The following is a 16,287-nucleotide window of genomic DNA, read 5'->3' on the forward strand; positions in this document are numbered from 1 at the left end:
TATACAGAGGAAAACGCTATCAGGGCACTTGCTCCAGCGGTAAACAATTCTGAAATTGGTCAGAGGTGGGGAATCATCTCCCATACAGCCAGCGACCCACCCCCCACACAAGGAGCGTCCTCATTGCAAAGCTGGGGGACCGTGCCGAGGCATCTCTGAATAAAGGTGAGCTGAGCCCCAGGCCAGCTGCTGCTGAACTGTTCCCACCCTTCCCAGGTAAAACACCTGAATATGTACAAGGGCTTGAAAGACTAGAGGAAGGGCCGTGGAGCCACACCAGCGACAGCACGCAGGCCAACTTGGTGCCTGCAGGCCAGCCAGGGTGGTCCTGGCCCCGGGCCCTCTTCCGGAAGCTTTCCATTGTCCTGCCTGAGATACCCCACCTGTCCCGGCCCCCACTGCTTTTTTCCTTCCTCACCTCTGTCCGGAGAGAAATTCCAGCGGAAGGTATGGGTGACACATCCTCTTCTTTACAGGAGGCAGCTTGGCAACTCCTGCAGAAAGGTCAGCAGAACCCCACTCACACCGGGCCACCAACAAAGCTGTGGCCCCTCACTCCCACCCACCAGCACAGCCCCGAGACTGCTGACGGGGCAGAGAATATGGAGTCAGGCACAGGTTCAGGGGCTATTGCTGCCTGGAGCGCTGTTTATATTGACCTCAACCAGGCACACCTGGGGAGGGCCGGCCGGCAGGATAAGGCTGCCCACGTCAGCTAATCCACAACCCGCAGGGAATCACATTGTTGAAAATGGACCTCGCTAAGTCAGAATAGAAGGCAAGGAAAAAAAGGACACAATGCCATTTGCAGCACCGTAGATGAGTCTAGAGGTAATCACGTGACATGTAGTAAGTCAGAAAGTGAAAGACACATATCATATCATATCACTTATAGGTGTTACCTAAAAATGGATACCAGGGCAGATATTTCCACGGAGAAGGGCAATCACAGATTCATTAAACAAACTTATGGTTCACCAATGGAAAGGTGTGAGGATTGGTTTCATTACGATATCGGGGTTAACAGACTTATACAAACACAGGTGACATATATAATCACCAAACACCTACGGAATACCAAAAGACTACTCAACATTCTGTCATAACGTACATGGGAAAAGGATCCCAGGAAAAACAGACATCTGTATATGTGTAAAAGAACCACATCTTCCACACCTCCAACAAGCCAAACATTGTAATCAAACTTGCTGTCATAAAAAATAAAAATTAAATTAAAAACACAAACAAGAAGTAGGGAGACAAACTTGAGGGGCTTTCTCCTGGCACATTCCATTCTAAATTCCAATCTGGAACACGACTTCCATTGAGGCTCTGTTGCCCTAGTAACCAGAATTGGTAAGGGAGAACTGCTGCCACCTTGTGGCCGTTTCACACAACAGCAGCTTTAACCCCAGCGCTAATGGTCAGTTGATATTCAAAATCATTGCAGACCTGTAAATGACACCTGCCCTGAAAACAAATCCTGGGGTCACATATCGACCAAAAAATTCAAAGGACGTCCATATTTCAAAACGACCGTTTCAAAAGGCATATTTTATGCACATTAGTTTTCTGCTTCTTTTTCTCTCTTTCTTTTTTGGTTAAAAAAACGGGAATGGAAAAAGGCATCCCTCAGAAGGGGCGAAAATCGTTGCAAACGAATCAATGGACAGAGGTTTAATCTCCAATATATATAAACAGCTCATGCAGCTTAATATTAAAAAAACAAACAACCCAATACAAAAATGGGCAGAAGATCTAAAGAGACGTTTCTTTAAAGAAGACACAGAGATGGCCAAGACGCACATGAAAAGCTGCTCAACAGCACTAATTATTAGAGAAATGCAAATCAAAACTACAATGAGGTATCACCTCACACCTGTTAGAATCGGCATCATCAGAAAATCTACAAACAACAAATTCTGGGGAGGGTGTGGACAAAAGGAGCCCTCTTCCACTATTGGTGGGAATGTAAATTGATACAGTCACTATGGAGAACACTATGGAGTTTCCTTAAAAAAACTAGAAATAGAATTACCATCTGATCCAGCAATCCCACTTCTGGGCATATACCCAGAGAAAACCATAAATCAAAAAGGCACATTCACCACAATGTTCATTGCAGCACTATTTACAATAGCCAGGTAATGGAAGCAACCTAAATGCCCACAGACAGATGAATGGATAAAATTGGGGTACATATATAAAATGGAATATTACTCGGCCATAAAAAGGAATGAAACTGGGTCATTTGTAGAGACATCGATGGATCTAGAGACTGTCATACAGAATGAAGTAAGTCAGAAAGAGGAAAACAAATATTGTATATTAATGCATATATGTGGAAGCTAAAAGATGGTACAGATGAACTGGTTTGCAGGGAAGAAATAGAGACACACAGGTAGAGAACAAACGTATGGACACCAAGTGTGGGAAGCCATGGGGTGGTGGTGGTGGGATGAGTTGGGAGATTGAGATTGACCTGTATACATGTATATGCATAAAATACATAACTAATAATAACCTGCTGTATAAAAAAGTAAATAAAATTAAGTTTCAAAATTATAAAAAATAAAATTTAAAAATAAAAGAGAAAAAAGTTCTTCCCTTCACACAGATGTATTTATAGGAATGAATTATTTCCATGCTTATATCTATAAATACATAAAAGAGGAATAAAAGCTAACTTGAACCATAAAAGAAGAAAAACCTGAACCCACCAGTTATACAGAGGAAAACGCTATCAGGGCACTTGCTCCAGCGGTAAACAATTCTGAAATTGGTCAGAGGTGGGGAATCATCTCCCATACAGCCAGCCACCCACCCCCCACACAAGGAGCGTCCTCATTGCAAAGCTGGGGGACCGTGCCGAGGCATCTCTGAATAAAGGTGAGCTGAGCCCCAGGCCAGCTGCTGCTGAACTGTTCCCACCCTTCCCAGGTAAAACACCTGAATATGTACAAGGGCTTGAAAGACTAGAGGAAGGGCCGTGGAGCCACACCAGCGACAGCACGCAGGCCAACTTGGTGCCTGCAGGCCAGCCAGGGTGGTCCTGGCCCCGGGCCCTCTTCCGGAAGCTTTCCATTGTCCTGCCTGAGATACCCCACCTGTCCCGGCCCCCACTGCTTTTTTCCTTCCTCACCTCTGTCCGGAGAGAAATTCCAGCGGAAGGTATGGGTGACACATCCTCTTCTTTACAAGAGGCAGCCTGGCAACTCCTGCAGAAAGGTCATCAGAACCCCACTCACACCGGGCCACCAACAAAGCTGTGGCCCCTCACTCCCACCCACCAGCACAGCCCCGAGACTGCTGACGGGGCAGAGAATATGGAGTCAGGCACAGGTTCAGGGGCTATTGCTGCCTGGAGCGCTGTTTATATTGACCTCAACCAGGCACACCTGGGGAGGGCCGGCCGGCAGGATAAGGCTGCCCACGTCAGCTAATCCACAACCCGCAGGGAATCACATTGTTGAAAATGGACCTCGCTAAGTCAGAATAGAAGGCAAGGAAAAAAAGGACACAATGCCATTTGCAGCACCGTAGATGAGTCTAGAGGTAATCACGTGACATGTAGTAAGTCAGAAAGTGAAAGACACATATCATATCATATCACTTATAGGTGTTACCTAAAAATGGATACCAGGGCAGATATTTCCACGGAGAAGGGCAATCACAGATTCATTAAACAAACTTATGGTTCACCAATGGAAAGGTGTGAGGATTGGTTTCATTACGATATCGGGGTTAACAGACTTATACAAACACAGGTGACATATATAATCACCAAACACCTACGGAATACCAAAAGACTACTCAACATTCTGTCATAACGTACATGGGAAAAGGATCCCAGGAAAAACAGACATCTGTATATGTGTAAAAGAACCACATCTTCCACACCTCCAACAAGCCAAACATTGTAATCAAACTTGCTGTCATAAAAAATAAAAATTAAATTAAAAACACAAACAAGAAGTAGGGAGACAAACTTGAGGGGCTTTCTCCTGGCACATTCCATTCTAAATTCCAATCTGGAACACGACTTCCATTGAGGCTCTGTTGCCCTAGTAACCAGAATTGGTAAGGGAGAACTGCTGCCACCTTGTGGCCGTTTCACACAACAGCAGCTTTAATCCCAGCGCTAATGGTCAGTTGATATTCAAAATCATTGCAGACCTGTAAATGACACCTGCCCTGAAAACAAATCCTGGGGTCACATATCGACCAAAAAATTCAAAGGACGTCCATATTTCAAAACGACCGTTTCAAAAGGCATATTTTATGCACATTAGTTTTCTGCTTCTTTTTCTCTCTTTCTTTTTTGGTTAAAAAAACGGGAATGGAAAAAGGCATCCCTCAGAAGGGGCGAAAATCGTTGCAAACGAATCAATGGACAGAGGTTTAATCTCCAATATATATAAACAGCTCATGCAGCTTAATATTAAAAAAACAAACAACCCAATACAAAAATGGGCAGAAGATCTAAAGAGACGTTTCTTTAAAGAAGACACAGAGATGGCCAAGACGCACATGAAAAGCTGCTCAACAGCACTAATTATTAGAGAAATGCAAATCAAAACTACAATGAGGTATCCCCTCACACCTGTTAGAATCGGCATCATCAGAAAATCTACAAACAACAAATTCTGGGGAGGGTGTGGACAAAAGGAGCCCTCTTCCACTATTGGTGGGAATGTAAATTGATACAGTCACTATGGAGAACACTATGGAGTTTCCTTAAAAAAACTAGAAATAGAATTACCATCTGATCCAGCAATCCCACTTCTGGGCATATACCCAGAGAAAACCATAAATCAAAAAGGCACATTCACCACAATGTTCATTGCAGCACTATTTACAATAGCCAGGTAATGGAAGCAACCTAAATGCCCACAGACAGATGAATGGATAAAATTGGGGTACATATATAAAATGGAATATTACTCGGCCATAAAAAGGAATGAAACTGGGTCATTTGTAGAGACATCGATGGATCTAGAGACTGTCATACAGAATGAAGTAAGTCAGAAAGAGGAAAACAAATATTGTATATTAATGCATATATGTGGAAGCTAAAAGATGGTACAGATGAACTGGTTTGCAGGGAAGAAATAGAGACACACAGGTAGAGAACAAACGTATGGACACCAAGTGTGGGAAGCCATGGGGTGGTGGTGGTGGGATGAGTTGGGAGATTGAGATTGACCTGTATACATGTATATGCATAAAATACATAACTAATAATAACCTGCTGTATAAAAAAGTAAATAAAATTAAGTTTCAAAATTATAAAAAATAAAATTTAAAAATAAAAGAGAAAAAAGTTCTTCCCTTCACACAGATGTATTTATAGGAATGAATTATTTCCATGCTTATATCTATAAATACATAAAAGAGGAATAAAAGCTAACTTGAACCATAAAAGAAGAAAAACCTGAACCCACCAGTTATACAGAGGAAAACGCTATCAGGGCACTTGCTCCAGCGGTAAACAATTCTGAAATTGGTCAGAGGTGGGGAATCATCTCCCATACAGCCAGCCACCCACCCCCCACACAAGGAGCGTCCTCATTGCAAAGCTGGGGGACCGTGCCGAGGCATCTCTGAATAAAGGTGAGCTGAGCCCCAGGCCAGCTGCTGCTGAACTGTTCCCACCCTTCCCAGGTAAAACACCTGAATATGTACAAGGGCTTGAAAGACTAGAGGAAGGGCCGTGGAGCCACACCAGCGACAGCACGCAGGCCAACTTGGTGCCTGCAGGCCAGCCAGGGTGGTCCTGGCCCCGGGCCCTCTTCCGGAAGCTTTCCATTGTCCTGCCTGAGATACCCCACCTGTCCCGGCCCCCACTGCTTTTTTCCTTCCTCACCTCTGTCCGGAGAGAAATTCCAGCGGAAGGTATGGGTGACACATCCTCTTATTTACAAGAGGCAGCCTGGCAACTCCTGCAGAAAGGTCATCAGAACCCCACTCACACCGGGCCACCAACAAAGCTGTGGCCCCTCACTCCCACCCACCAGCACAGCCCCGAGACTGCTGACGGGGCAGAGAATATGGAGTCAGGCACAGGTTCAGGGGCTATTGCTGCCTGGAGCGCTGTTTATATTGACCTCAACCAGGCACACCTGGGGAGGGCCGGCCGGCAGGATAAGGCTGCCCACGTCAGCTAATCCACAACCCGCAGGGAATCACATTGTTGAAAATGGACCTCGCTAAGTCAGAATAGAAGGCAAGGAAAAAAAGGACACAATGCCATTTGCAGCACCGTAGATGAGTCTAGAGGTAATCACGTGACATGTAGTAAGTCAGAAAGTGAAAGACACATATCATATCATATCACTTATAGGTGTTACCTAAAAATGGATACCAGGGCAGATATTTCCACGGAGAAGGGCAATCACAGATTCATTAAACAAACTTATGGTTCACCAATGGAAAGGTGTGAGGATTGGTTTCATTACGATATCGGGGTTAACAGACTTATACAAACACAGGTGACATATATAATCACCAAACACCTACGGAATACCAAAAGACTACTCAACATTCTGTCATAACGTACATGGGAAAAGGATCCCAGGAAAAACAGACATCTGTATATGTGTAAAAGAACCACATCTTCCACACCTCCAACAAGCCAAACATTGTAATCAAACTTGCTGTCATAAAAAATAAAAATTAAATTAAAAACACAAACAAGAAGTAGGGAGACAAACTTGAGGGGCTTTCTCCTGGCACATTCCATTCTAAATTCCAATCTGGAACACGACTTCCATTGAGGCTCTGTTGCCCTAGTAACCAGAATTGGTAAGGGAGAACTGCTGCCACCTTGTGGCCGTTTCACACAACAGCAGCTTTAATCCCAGCGCTAATGGTCAGTTGATATTCAAAATCATTGCAGACCTGTAAATGACACCTGCCCTGAAAACAAATCCTGGGGTCACATATCGACCAAAAAATTCAAAGGACGTCCATATTTCAAAACGACCGCTTCAAAAGGCATATTTTATGCACATTAGTTTTCTGCTTCTTTTTCTCTCTTTCTTTTTTGGTTAAAAAAACGGGAATGGAAAAAGGCATCCCTCAGAAGGGGCGAAAATCGTTGCAAACGAATCAATGGACAGAGGTTTAATCTCCAATATATATAAACAGCTCATGCAGCTTAATATTAAAAAAACAAACAACCCAATACAAAAATGGGCAGAAGATCTAAAGAGACGTTTCTTTAAAGAAGACACAGAGATGGCCAAGACGCACATGAAAAGCTGCTCAACAGCACTAATTATTAGAGAAATGCAAATCAAAACTACAATGAGGTATCCCCTCACACCTGTTAGAATCGGCATCATCAGAAAATCTACAAACAACAAATTCTGGGGAGGGTGTGGACAAAAGGAGCCCTCTTCCACTATTGGTGGGAATGTAAATTGATACAGTCACTATGGAGAACACTATGGAGTTTCCTTAAAAAAACTAGAAATAGAATTACCATCTGATCCAGCAATCCCACTTCTGGGCATATACCCAGAGAAAACCATAAATCAAAAAGGCACATTCACCACAATGTTCATTGCAGCACTATTTACAATAGCCAGGTAATGGAAGCAACCTAAATGCCCACAGACAGATGAATGGATAAAATTGGGGTACATATATAAAATGGAATATTACTCGGCCATAAAAAGGAATGAAACTGGGTCATTTGTAGAGACATCGATGGATCTAGAGACTGTCATACAGAATGAAGTAAGTCAGAAAGAGGAAAACAAATATTGTATATTAATGCATATATGTGGAACCTAAAAGATGGTACAGATGAACTGGTTTGCAGGGAAGAAATAGAGACACACAGGTAGAGAACAAACGTATGGACACCAAGTGTGGGAAGCCATGGGGTGGTGGTGGTGGGATGAGTTGGGAGATTGAGATTGACCTGTATACATGTATATGCATAAAATACATAACTAATAATAACCTGCTGTATAAAAAAGTAAATAAAATTAAGTTTCAAAATTATAAAAAATAAAATTTAAAAATAAAAGAGAAAAAAGTTCTTCCCTTCACACAGATGTATTTATAGGAATGAATTATTTCCATGCTTTTATCTATAAATACATAAAAGAGGAATAAATGCTAACTTGAACCATAAAAGAAGAAAAACCTGAACCCACCAGTTATACAGAGGAAAACGCTATCAGGGCACTTGCTCCAGCGGTAAACAATTCTGAAATTGGTCAGAGGTGGGGAATCATCTCCCATACAGCCAGCGACCCACCCCCCACACAAGGAGCGTCCTCATTGCAAAGCTGGGGGACCGTGCCGAGGCATCTCTGAATAAAGGTGAGCTGAGCCCCAGGCCAGCTGCTGCTGAACTGTTCCCACCCTTCCCAGGTAAAACACCTGAATATGTACAAGGGCTTGAAAGACTAGAGGAAGGGCCGTGGAGCCACACCAGCGACAGCACGCAGGCCAACTTGGTGCCTGCAGGCCAGCCAGGGTGGTCCTGGCCCCGGGCCCTCTTCTGGAAGCTTTCCATTGTCCTGCCTGAGATACCCCACCTGTCCCGGCCCCCACTGCTTTTTTCCTTCCTCACCTCTGTCCGGAGAGAAATTCCAGCGGAAGGTATGGGTGACACATCCTCTTCTTTACAGGAGGCAGCCTGGCAACTCCTGCAGAAAGGTCAGCAGAACCCCACTCACACCGGGCCACCAACAAAGCTGTGGCCCCTCACTCCCACCCACCAGCACAGCCCCGAGACTGCTGACGGGGCAGAGAATATGGAGTCAGGCACAGGTTCAGGGGCTATTGCTGCCTGGAGCGCTGTTTATATTGACCTCAACCAGGCACACCTGGGGAGGGCCGGCCGGCAGGATAAGGCTGCCCACGTCAGCTAATCCACAACCCGCAGGGAATCACATTGTTGAAAATGGACCTCGCTAAGTCAGAATAGAAGGCAAGGAAAAAAAGGACACAATGCCATTTGCAGCACCGTAGATGAGTCTAGAGGTAATCACGTGACATGTAGTAAGTCAGAAAGTGAAAGACACATATCATATCATATCACTTATAGGTGTTACCTAAAAATGGATACCAGGGCAGATATTTCCACGGAGAAGGGCAATCACAGATTCATTAAACAAACTTATGGTTCACCAATGGAAAGGTGTGAGGATTGGTTTCATTACGATATCGGGGTTAACAGACTTATACAAACACAGGTGACATATATAATCACCAAACACCTACGGAATACCAAAAGACTACTCAACATTCTGTCATAACGTACATGGGAAAAGGATCCCAGGAAAAACAGACATCTGTATATGTGTAAAAGAACCACATCTTCCACACCTCCAACAAGCCAAACATTGTAATCAAACTTGCTGTCATAAAAAATAAAAATTAAATTAAAAACACAAACAAGAAGTAGGGAGACAAACTTGAGGGGCTTTCTCCTGGCACATTCCATTCTAAATTCCAATCTGGAACACGACTTCCATTGAGGCTCTGTTGCCCTAGTAACCAGAATTGGTAAGGGAGAACTGCTGCCACCTTGTGGCCGTTTCACACAACAGCAGCTTTAATCCCAGCGCTAATGGTCAGTTGATATTCAAAATCATTGCAGACCTGTAAATGACACCTGCCCTGAAAACAAATCCTGGGGTCACATATCGACCAAAAAATTCAAAGGACGTCCATATTTCAAAACGACCGCTTCAAAAGGCATATTTTATGCACATTAGTTTTCTGCTTCTTTTTCTCTCTTTCTTTTTTGGTTAAAAAAACGGGAATGGAAAAAGGCATCCCTCAGAAGGGGCGAAAATCGTTGCAAACGAATCAATGGACAGAGGTTTAATCTCCAATATATATAAACAGCTCATGCAGCTTAATATTAAAAAAACAAACAACCCAATACAAAAATGGGCAGAAGATCTAAAGAGACGTTTCTTTAAAGAAGACACAGAGATGGCCAAGACGCACATGAAAAGCTGCTCAACAGCACTAATTATTAGAGAAATGCAAATCAAAACTACAATGAGGTATCCCCTCACACCTGTTAGAATCGGCATCATCAGAAAATCTACAAACAACAAATTCTGGGGAGGGTGTGGACAAAAGGAGCCCTCTTCCACTATTGGTGGGAATGTAAATTGATACAGTCACTATGGAGAACACTATGGAGTTTCCTTAAAAAAACTAGAAATAGAATTACCATCTGATCCAGCAATCCCACTTCTGGGCATATACCCAGAGAAAACCATAAATCAAAAAGGCACATTCACCACAATGTTCATTGCAGCACTATTTACAATAGCCAGGTAATGGAAGCAACCTAAATGCCCACAGACAGATGAATGGATAAAATTGGGGTACATATATAAAATGGAATATTACTCGGCCATAAAAAGGAATGAAACTGGGTCATTTGTAGAGACATCGATGGATCTAGAGACTGTCATACAGAATGAAGTAAGTCAGAAAGAGGAAAACAAATATTGTATATTAATGCATATATGTGGAAGCTAAAAGATGGTACAGATGAACTGGTTTGCAGGGAAGAAATAGAGACACACAGGTAGAGAACAAACGTATGGACACCAAGTGTGGGAAGCCATGGGGTGGTGGTGGTGGGATGAGTTGGGAGATTGAGATTGACCTGTATACATGTATATGCATAAAATACATAACTAATAATAACCTGCTGTATAAAAAAATAAATAAAATTAAGTTTCAAAATTATAAAAAATAAAATTTAAAAATAAAAGAGAAAAAAGTTCTTCCCTTCACACAGATGTATTTATAGGAATGAATTATTTCCATGCTTTTATCTATAAATACATAAAAGAGGAATAAATGCTAACTTGAACCATAAAAGAAGAAAAACCTGAACCCACCAGTTATACAGAGGAAAACGCTATCAGGGCACTTGCTCCAGCGGTAAACAATTCTGAAATTGGTCAGAGGTGGGGAATCATCTCCCATACAGCCAGCGACCCACCCCCCACACAAGGAGCGTCCTCATTGCAAAGCTGGGGGACCGTGCCGAGGCATCTCTGAATAAAGGTGAGCTGAGCCCCAGGCCAGCTGCTGCTGAACTGTTCCCACCCTTCCCAGGTAAAACACCTGAATATGTACAAGGGCTTGAAAGACTAGAGGAAGGGCCGTGGAGCCACACCAGCGACAGCACGCAGGCCAACTTGGTGCCTGCAGGCCAGCCAGGGTGGTCCTGGCCCCGGGCCCTCTTCCGGAAGCTTTCCATTGTCCTGCCTGAGATACCCCACCTGTCCCGGCCCCCACTGCTTTTTTCCTTCCTCACCTCTGTCCGGAGAGAAATTCCAGCGGAAGGTATGGGTGACACATCCTCTTCTTTACAGGAGGCAGCCTGGCAACTCCTGCAGAAAGGTCAGCAGAACCCCACTCACACCGGGCCACCAACAAAGCTGTGGCCCCTCACTCCCACCCACCAGCACAGTCCCGAGACTGCTGACGGGGCAGAGAATATGGAGTCAGGCACAGGTTCAGGGGCTATTGCTGCCTGGAGCGCTGTTTATATTGACCTCAACCAGGCACACCTGGGGAGGGCCGGCCGGCAGGATAAGGCTGCCCACGTCAGCTAATCCACAACCCGCAGGGAATCACATTGTTGAAAATGGACCTCGCTAAGTCAGAATAGAAGGCAAGGAAAAAAAGGACACAATGCCATTTGCAGCACCGTAGATGAGTCTAGAGGTAATCACGTGACATGTAGTAAGTCAGAAAGTGAAAGACACATATCATATCATATCACTTATAGGTGTTACCTAAAAATGGATACCAGGGCAGATATTTCCACGGAGAAGGGCAATCACAGATTCATTAAACAAACTTATGGTTCACCAATGGAAAGGTGTGAGGATTGGTTTCATTACGATATCGGGGTTAACAGACTTATACAAACACAGGTGACATATATAATCACCAAACACCTACGGAATACCAAAAGACTACTCAACATTCTGTCATAACGTACATGGGAAAAGGATCCCAGGAAAAACAGACATCTGTATATGTGTAAAAGAACCACATCTTCCACACCTCCAACAAGCCAAACATTGTAATCAAACTTGCTGTCATAAAAAATAAAAATTAAATTAAAAACACAAACAAGAAGTAGGGAGACAAACTTGAGGGGCTTTCTCCTGGCACATTCCATTCTAAATTCCAATCTGGAACACGACTTCCATTGAGGCTCTGTTGCCCTAGTAACCAGAATTGGTAAGGGAGAACTGCTGCCACCTTGTGGCCGTTTCACACAACAGCAGCTTTAATCCCAGCGCTAATGGTCAGTTGATATTCAAAATCATTGCAGACCTGTAAATGACACCTGCCCTGAAAACAAATCCTGGGGTCACATATCGACCAAAAAATTCAAAGGACGTCCATATTTCAAAACGACCGCTTCAAAAGGCATATTTTATGCACATTAGTTTTCTGCTTCTTTTTCTCTCTTTCTTTTTTGGTTAAAAAAACGGGAATGGAAAAAGGCATCCCTCAGAAGGGGCGAAAATCGTTGCAAACGAATCAATGGACAGAGGTTTAATCTCCAATATATATAAACAGCTCATGCAGCTTAATATTAAAAAAACAAACAACCCAATACAAAAATGGGCAGAAGATCTAAAGAGACGTTTCTTTAAAGAAGACACAGAGATGGCCAAGACGCACATGAAAAGCTGCTCAACAGCACTAATTATTAGAGAAATGCAAATCAAAACTACAATGAGGTATCCCCTCAAACCTGTTAGAATCGGCATCATCAGAAAATCTACAAACAACAAATTCTGGGGAGGGTGTGGACAAAAGGAGCCCTCTTCCACTATTGGTGGGAATGTAAATTGATACAGTCACTATGGAGAACACTATGGAGTTTCCTTAAAAAAACTAGAAATAGAATTACCATCTGATCCAGCAATCCCACTTCTGGGCATATACCCAGAGAAAACCATAAATCAAAAAGGCACATTCACCACAATGTTCATTGCAGCACTATTTACAATAGCCAGGTAATGGAAGCAACCTAAATGCCCACAGACAGATGAATGGATAAAATTGGGGTACATATATAAAATGGAATATTACTCGGCCATAAAAAGGAATGAAACTGGGTCATTTGTAGAGACATCGATGGATCTAGAGACTGTCATACAGAATGAAGTAAGTCAGAAAGAGGAAAACAAATATTGTATATTAATGCATATATGTGGAAGCTAAAAGATGGTACAGATGAACTGGTTTGCAGGGAAGAAATAGAGACACACAGGTAGAGAACAAACGTATGGACACCAAGTGTGGGAAGCCATGGGGTGGTGGTGGTGGGATGAGTTGGGAGATTGAGATTGACCTGTATACATGTATATGCATAAAATACATAACTAATAATAACCTGCTGTATAAAAAAGTAAATAAAATTAAGTTTCAAAATTATAAAAAATAAAATTTAAAAATAAAAGAGAAAAAAGTTCTTCCCTTCACACAGATGTATTTATAGGAATGAATTATTTCCATGCTTATATCTATAAATACATAAAAGAGGAATAAAAGCTAACTTGAACCATAAAAGAAGAAAAACCTGAACCCACCAGTTATACAGAGGAAAACGCTATCAGGGCACTTGCTCCAGCGGTAAACAATTCTGAAATTGGTCAGAGGTGGGGAATCATCTCCCATACAGCCAGCGACCCACCCCCCACACAAGGAGCGTCCTCATTGCAAAGCTGGGGGACCGTGCCGAGGCATCTCTGAATAAAGGTGAGCTGAGCCCCAGGCCAGCTGCTGCTGAACTGTTCCCACCCTTCCCAGGTAAAACACCTGAATATGTACAAGGGCTTGAAAGACTAGAGGAAGGGCCGTGGAGCCACACCAGCGACAGCACGCAGGCCAACTTGGTGCCTGCAGGCCAGCCAGGGTGGTCCTGGCCCCGGGCCCTCTTCCGGAAGCTTTCCATTGTCCTGCCTGAGATACCCCACCTGTCCCGGCCCCCACTGCTTTTTTCCTTCCTCACCTCTGTCCGGAGAGAAATTCCAGCGGAAGGTATGGGTGACACATCCTCTTCTTTACAGGAGGCAGCCTGGCAACTCCTGCAGAAAGGTCAGCAGAACCCCACTCACACCGGGCCACCAACAAAGCTGTGGCCCCTCACTCCCACCCACCAGCACAGTCCCGAGACTGCTGACGGGGCAGAGAATATGGAGTCAGGCACAGGTTCAGGGGCTATTGCTGCCTGGAGCGCTGTTTATATTGACCTCAACCAGGCACACCTGGGGAGGGCCGGCCGGCAGGATAAAGCTGCCCACGTCAGCTAATCCACAACCCGCAGGGAATCACATTGTTGAAAATGGACCTCGCTAAGTCAGAATAGAAGGCAAGGAAAAAAAGGACACAATGCCATTTGCAGCACCGTAGATGAGTCTAGAGGTAATCACGTGACATGTAGTAAGTCAGAAAGTGAAAGACACATATCATATCATATCACTTATAGGTGTTACCTAAAAATGGATACCAGGGCAGATATTTCCACGGAGAAGGGCAATCACAGATTCATTAAACAAACTTATGGTTCACCAATGGAAAGGTGTGAGGATTGGTTTCATTACGATATCGGGGTTAACAGACTTATACAAACACAGGTGACATATATAATCACCAAACACCTACGGAATACCAAAAGACTACTCAACATTCTGTCATAACGTACATGGGAAAAGGATCCCAGGAAAAACAGACATCTGTATATGTGTAAAAGAACCACATCTTCCACACCTCCAACAAGCCAAACATTGTAATCAAACTTGCTGTCATAAAAAATAAAAATTAAATTAAAAACACAAACAAGAAGTAGGGAGACAAACTTGAGGGGCTTTCTCCTGGCACATTCCATTCTAAATTCCAATCTGGAACATGACTTCCATTGAGGCTCTGTTGCCCTAGTAACCAGAATTGGTAAGGGAGAACTGCTGCCACCTTGTGGCCGTTTCACACAACAGCAGCTTTAATCCCAGCGCTAATGGTCAGTTGATATTCAAAATCATTGCAGACCTGTAAATGACACCTGCCCTGAAAACAAATCCTGGGGTCACATATCGACCAAAAAATTCAAAGGACGTCCATATTTCAAAACGACCGATTCAAAAGGCATATTTTATGCACATTTGTTTTCTGCTTCTTTTTCTCTCTTTCTTTTTTGGTTAAAAAAACGGGAATGAAAAAGGCATCCCTCAGAAGGGGCGAAAATCGTTGCAAACGAATCAATGGACAGAGGTTTAATCTCCAATATATATAAACAGCTCATGCAGCTTAATATTAAAAAAACAAACAACCCAATACAAAAATGGGCAGAAGATCTAAAGAGACGTTTCTTTAAAGAAGACACAGAGATGGCCAAGACGCACATGAAAAGCTGCTCAACAGCACTAATTATTAGAGAAATGCAAATCAAAACTACAATGAGGTATCCCCTCACACCTGTTAGAATCGGCATCATCAGAAAATCTACAAACAACAAATTCTGGGGAGGGTGTGGACAAAAGGAGCCCTCTTCCACTATTGGTGGGAATGTAAATTGATACAGTCACTATGGAGAACACTATGGAGTTTCCTTAAAAAAACTAGAAATAGAATTACCATCTGATCCAGCAATCCCACTTCTGGGCATATACCCAGAGAAAACCATAAATCAAAAAGGCACATTCACCACAATGTTCATTGCAGCACTATTTACAATAGCCAGGTAATGGAAGCAACCTAAATGCCCACAGACAGATGAATGGATAAAATTGGGGTACATATATAAAATGGAATATTACTCGGCCATAAAAAGGAATGAAACTGGGTCATTTGTAGAGACATCGATGGATCTAGAGACTGTCATACAGAATGAAGTAAGTCAGAAAGAGGAAAACAAATATTGTATATTAATGCATATATGTGGAAGCTAAAAGATGGTACAGATGAACTGGTTTGCAGGGAAGAAATAGAGACACACAGGTAGAGAACAAACGTATGGACACCAAGTGTGGGAAGCCATGGGGTGGTGGTGGTGGGATGAGTTGGGAGATTGAGATTGACCTGTATACATGTATATGCATAAAATACATAACTAATAATAACCTGCTGTATAAAAAAGTAAATAAAATTAAGTTTCAAAATTATAAAAAATAAAATTTAAAAATAAAAGAGAAAAAAGTTCTTCCCTTCACACAGATGTATTTATAGGAATGAATTATTTCCATGCTTATATCTATAAATACATAA

Source organism: Mesoplodon bidens, assembly GCF_964165515.1.
Source record: "Mesoplodon bidens genome assembly, contig: HAP1_SCAFFOLD_288, whole genome shotgun sequence".
Classification (NCBI taxonomy): domain Eukaryota; kingdom Metazoa; phylum Chordata; class Mammalia; order Artiodactyla; family Ziphiidae; genus Mesoplodon; species Mesoplodon bidens.